Here is a 6,155-nt window from a genome sequence, read left to right as displayed (position 1 = left end):
TCGCGTTTTGCCTAACAATAATATGGATGTCAGAAGTGGGATTTGATTCCACGCCCTCCATTTCTTAACTTTGAAAAGTTGAAATGTGATATCCATGAATGGTACAAAGTTTCATTCTTTTGACCCATCACATCAATCACATAATGGTAGTAGATATTATCCACTTTGGCTCGCGTTTTGCCTAACAATAATATGGATGTCAGAAGTGGGATTTGAACCCACGCCCTCTTACGAGGACCAAAACTTGAGTCTGGCGCCTTAGACCACTCGACCATCCTGACTGCTTATTGTGCATTCCAGGATTGGTTTGAGAGGGGATTTAGCATTCTGTATATGTGTGTGTAAACGTCTCCCTAGTAGACGCATTTTACAACTGTGAGGCTGACGACGATACGTAACGGATTAAAATAGATAATATCTACTAGCTGTTGGAGAGAGGAAGGAAACAATCTTAATAAGGGTGCGAAAACCTCTCCCTAATAGGCGCGTTTTAAAACTGTGAGGCTCATACCAATACCCAATGACAAAAATGGACAATGTCTGCTAGCAGTGACCTTGGACTTTTACAAATGACATCAGAGCTAGTCACTAGGCGATGTGCCAGTGAGGACACTTAGCCCTCAGAAGAGATCAATAGTGAGATCCCACATCGATTAGAGAGGTGAAGAAACATTTCTTATAAGAATCTGAAAACCTCTCCCTAGTGGATGTGGTTTAAAACCGTGAGAGAGATAACGAGACGCAACGAACGAAAGTAGACAATATCAACTAATAGTGGTCTTGGATTGTAACAAAATGATTGGTTGGAATAGCTCAGTTGGTTAGAGCATGTGGTTGTTAACCATAAGGTTGGAGGTTCAAGCCCACCTTCTAGCATGTGATTGTCTTGTGTACGAGAACTAACCAAAATCATGTTTTGACACTTTTAAAAAACACCGGTGAGTTCAATTTATATTCTTTCAACCCAAGCCCATCATCACATAATGGTTGTAGATATTATCCACTTCGGCTCACATTTTGCCTAACAATAATATGGATGTTAGAAGTGGGATTTGAACCCACGCCCTCTTATGAGGACCAAAACTTGAGTCTTGCGCCTTAGAGCACTCAACCATCCTAACTACTTGCACAAAATCCATCGAATATCGACTCTTAGCCGTTGGATATCCTCCCAAGTTGGATATATTCTAGAACACTTATTGATTATCACATCCAACGACTAGGATTCAAAACCAAGGTCGGTAGCTCATTGATTGGAGATGATATTTCCGACCGATTTTACAAAAAATCTAACCTCCAATTCACAACGATTCTGGAGCTCTCAATGTTGGTTGAAGCTTCCCCTGTAAAGTTTGAAGTTGGGGAATAGTTTGGAACAAGAATCGAGCAAGTTCGAGCTCCAAATCGTAGGCAATAAGCATTTAGATTTTAGGTCTCCTACTCTCGGGTTTCTTCCAAATTTGAGAGCAATTCCCAACTATTTCCTTTCAAACCTATTCTTATAGTTTGTAAACATGATTACCCATAAGTTCTATGAAGGAATAGAGTGCTGAAAGTGCCTAGAAATCATTCCCCCAATCCAATCCGCCATTAAAGAGCTTTAAGGAAAACTAAAATATCCGATCCGAGGATACACAAGAATTCATCGAGTTAGGACGATCCCAGTAACTTTCTACACCTTCAAGGAATGTTTCTATAGAAGGCCTCAAAGAGAAATAACCTTAGGAACGTGCCCAATTGAAGAAAATCTATTTTGGTCTCAAATTGGGGGTAAGTTTCGTATTCTTATCTACGGTCCCTTTTCCTTCAAATTAAGAATTTCTTTAGATTCGAAAGATGAATTTGAGTAACTTTGATGAAGGAATCGAGTGCTGAAACGTTGTAGAACAAGCTACCCAAGAGATCGATTTTTTGGCATTTCGCTAACTTGCAGACTGAGGATTATTCTCCAAAATTGGGGACACACACTCAACTTGGTTCCTCCAAACTAATTCATGTTGCTTTTGGAAAGAATAAGGAAGAGGTTTCGTGAAGAAATCGAGCCTTGAAAATCCCTAGAATCGGATACTCAATAAGAAATCCTCTGTTTTCGCTTCGGCAAGAAATCATATTTTGGACGAACTTTGGAAGCGAATATCTTAGGCTACAATCTAGGAGAATGTATGAAATCATTCCTAGCTCTTCCTTATAACACCGTCTTTAAGTTTCATGAAGAAATTGAGGGGAGAAACTGTTGGATTTTATGTCCTAAAACTCATAGTTTGTAAACAAAAACATATTCTATTTTCAATAAAGTTATTATTGATGTTTATTCAATAAAGATTGTTATTGAATAAAGTAAATTTTACGATCATTAATCTAAACCCAATAAACGAAGAACACTCTGGCTATAGTATGATTACTTGAACTATATGTAGAGACATAAGAGTAGATCAAGTTCAAGTTTATAGTCAAAATGATCTATAGTACAGGGATAAGGCTGAGTACCTTATTCTGGGGACACTATAGATGCGGCCTACTTTTATATATAATATAAACAATGTGATCACTAAATTGTACATGTGGAAACATGTGAGTGGGGGCGTCCTATGCAATGAGTGTTGCATAAGATCGAACCATAAAGAAAATCACTCTCACTTTATAATGTCGTTTACTGTTGTGACTGATTTTTTCATTCGATGACCTAGGTAACTCGATCTTAATCCTGAGCTAACTATGAACTCCTGTTTATTCGAAATTATCCTTAGATTTGCATGGGTGAGAGTGGCCCGAAATTATCCTTAGATTTGCATGGGTGAGAGTGGCCCGAGTTCGCCGATTCAATCAGCCTCCCATTTAAGGGGTAAGACTGGGTGAATAGCTGGGAACATAGGGTGCAAGATGGACTTCACTCCTACCCACTTTTAGGGATAGTAGAGAGGTTGTTCCCTTAAATACTGACTCTAGGTCTTGAACAAGGGACCCTACCCTCTCATTGGCCTGAGAGAGATTTGGTTTACTGGTTGGACCACAAACCAATTGTTCATTAGAGGATCAGTGGAACATAAGGAACAAGGAGTAACTTCAGGGGTAAAACGGTAAATTGACCCAGCTCTAGTTACGAACAACCTGTGAAGGATTGACTTACTAATCATGGTTATATCAAATGGACAGAACTATATCTATAGTGAGAGGGTGCAGCTATTAGGCTATAGTGGAGTGTTCTAGTAGTTAACGAATGTTGGTAACAAGGTTAATGAGTTTAGCCGGTTAATCTCGGATCGTTGGAGCCCATGATTTATAGGTCCATTAGGTCCCCCTACTAGCTCATATCGGACTAAAGCATACAATAGTATGACTAGTGAGTTCGAAGTGTTCAAATTCAAATTAGGGAATATGCGCTAAATATATACGATATATGTAACCACATTTTTTTGTTTTATTTAGGAATTAAACAAAAAGTGAGAATCAGAGATATTTATTTAAATAAGATTTAGATATTTTAATCAAAGTGTGTCGGAATTGATTGGGATTGACATTTGAATTAATGTTAAATATTAATTAAATTGTTTAATTAATCGTTTAATATTACTTTAATTTGAAATTAATTATTTAAACTAAATATTGAATTAAAATGGAGAAAGTCAAAATGTTGACTTCACTTCCTGGAAAAATTTATGTTTGAGTTAGTGAAATATTGAGTGTCAAAATTTGGTTTAATCAAACTTGCATGCTTGTCAAATAAACCCGACAAATTTGAGTGAAATTTTGAGTGTCAAAATTTGGTTAACTCAAACTTTATGCTTGCCACATAATCCCACACATTTGAGTGGAATCTTGAGTGTCAAAATTTGGTAATTTCAAAATTGCATGAACATGTCCATGTGACTCTATAAATAGAGTGATCAAGGTAAATGGAAAGTTTCTTCAAAAACCTTGAGAAAAACCTCACAAACTCTCTGTTCACATATACTAAATCCTTTCCAAGTTTAGTCACTCACCAGATTCCATAGTCCCTGTCCCCGTTCTAAGGTCAGAGAATAGTAGGGAAGACATTAGTGATGGTTCGAAACCGGTTCGTGAGGAAAAAGGAATTTGAACTGTAAAAGGTTAGTACTCAAACTCCTTGAATTTTAATGCATATGAACATGCTAGCTAATTTACTATAATTGATGTACTTAGAGTGCCTAAAATCCAAATTGCTTCCGCATCTGTTATAACAACACCATCAAATGATGTGACTCTATTATGATCTGCCGGCTTGATGTGACTTTAGCAATGATGTGGGTTTAGTATGAATCTGCTGGCTTGACTCTATTATGAATCTGCTAGCTTAATGACGTGGCTGTGGCTTAATGATGTGGCTCTATTATGAATCTCTTAATGATGTGGCTTTAGTATGAATCTGGCTTAATGATGTGGCTCTATTATGAATTTGTTGGCTGGCTCAATTGCGAATGTGCTGGCTTAATGATGTGGAATTAATTGAACTGTTGGGGTATGGGAGAAGAAGAAAGGGAAGAAGAAGAAAGAGGCCAGTGATGGAAGGAATGAACCATTAATCCTTTGAACAGACTAAATATTAACACACCTAACATCCTAACCTTAAAACAATAGGAAAAGTTGTATCAAATCTGAAGAACATAAAAGGGAAAATTATAACGAGTCTAAAAACCTAAACTACTATAACCTTTGAACAGAATAAATATTAACAAGCCTAACATCCTAAACCTAAAACAATATGGAAAGTCGTATCAAATTTGAAGAACACAAAAGTGAAAATGATATCAAGTCTAAAAACCTAAAAACCTAGAAAGCAAAATGTTCTAACAAGTAACTTGAACAGCGAGTCGCTTACGTTTCTTGCAACCAGTTGATCCAAGATTCTATTCTAAAACATCAATGGAGCATTCCCTTTGTCCAAGACATGCCTGTAATTTCAATCAAAATTCAAACAAATTCATTACAAAAAAACCCAAAATCCAGAGTGTCATCCATTTAACAAAAAGAGATTTATACCTTCTTGATGACTGATAAGGCAGTGGAGGACTCGCAGGAACCCTTCTGGAAATTGTCACAACTGCCATGGGGTTCCCAAAGCTCACAAAATTGATATTAGAGATGGTTCGATCATGGCACGATAGCTCCAACGTGCTTCTTGCATAAGGCATTGCACATACCTTTTTCATCCTCGTTGTTTGGATATCTATATCCAATGGCGTCCCACCAAACTCTTCAAATAAAATCAGTGTATTTTCTTTCCCATAATTCATGTAAGATCTTGGGATATGGTACCTGAAAGTTAAAAAGAAAACAGACATTCACTTACGCTAAAAGTTATAGGATGTTTAATAGAGAGTTCAAAATCTAAGAACTCCTCAAGAATATACCATCTTTGAGTAGGCTTTCCACAATTAGTAGCCCCACGGAAGTCACAATTTGAAGAGAAGTCATTCTCATTAGAAAAATAACTTGGCCAATACCTTCCAATGCTGAGTCCATTAACCCAAGCATGACCCTTCCCCATGTCCATCAAATCCACTATTACTACTTCACTTCCGCTCGGAGTTTGGAAAGTGGACTATACCAAACAACCAATCATAAACTTACGAACATTTCAAATCATTATACTAACAAGAACACTTCAAAATTAGAAACGATTCAGTACCTTATACCAAACAAAATTCTGATTCAATGGGAGATTGCCATAGTTCCAGGGCTCCCTTAATTGACAATTGAGATTGAAAAATTCAGACTTTTCACCATCCAAACCAACCTTGTAATGTTATTCACTTGACAAATTCCTTATTGTTTCTCCATCGACAATCAATTCAACTAGGCAATGAACTCCTGCGTCAATATTCTCAAAGTGCGCTCCATAATTCTGTTCATCAATTCAAAATCTCAGGTTGGCATGGAAGAGTTGGAGAAGGATAGTTCATGGAAGAGTTTGAGAAGGATAGTTTTCAAATTCCATTCAAATTTTCATGTAATTACAAGCAATCCAATGTGGCACTTAGTAGAGAAATTTGGTTGAATCCATACAATAGATCACTTATTTTCTTCTCAAATACGAAACTATATTTGTTCTTTTGAGCATGTTGTGATCCTGGAGTTGAATTATGAAGCAAATTGTCATGTCATTTGATGAACATAAATGATCTAAGAGTAGTGAG

General features: G+C 36.9%; 2 non-coding genes across 2 annotated transcripts; one reads left to right on the top strand and one right to left on the bottom strand.

Annotated features, from left to right (window-relative positions):
• Window positions 1–197: 197 nt before the first annotated feature.
• On the bottom strand, window positions 198–281 carry TRNAL-CAA. Its single transcript has one exon. It is a non-coding gene; the product is annotated as a tRNA-Leu (tRNA).
• Window positions 282–802: 521 nt separating this feature from the next.
• TRNAN-GUU lies at window positions 803–876 on the top strand. The gene has a single exon. It is a non-coding gene; the product is annotated as a tRNA-Asn (tRNA).
• The last annotated feature ends 5,279 nt before the right edge of the window (window positions 877–6,155 follow it).

Source organism: Cucurbita pepo, chromosome LG16 (genome assembly GCF_002806865.2).
Source record: "Cucurbita pepo subsp. pepo cultivar mu-cu-16 chromosome LG16, ASM280686v2, whole genome shotgun sequence".
NCBI classification, from domain to species: domain Eukaryota; kingdom Viridiplantae; phylum Streptophyta; class Magnoliopsida; order Cucurbitales; family Cucurbitaceae; genus Cucurbita; species Cucurbita pepo.
The sequence above is the reverse complement of the archived record's forward strand: the minus strand, read 5'-3'. Positions and strand labels throughout refer to the sequence as shown.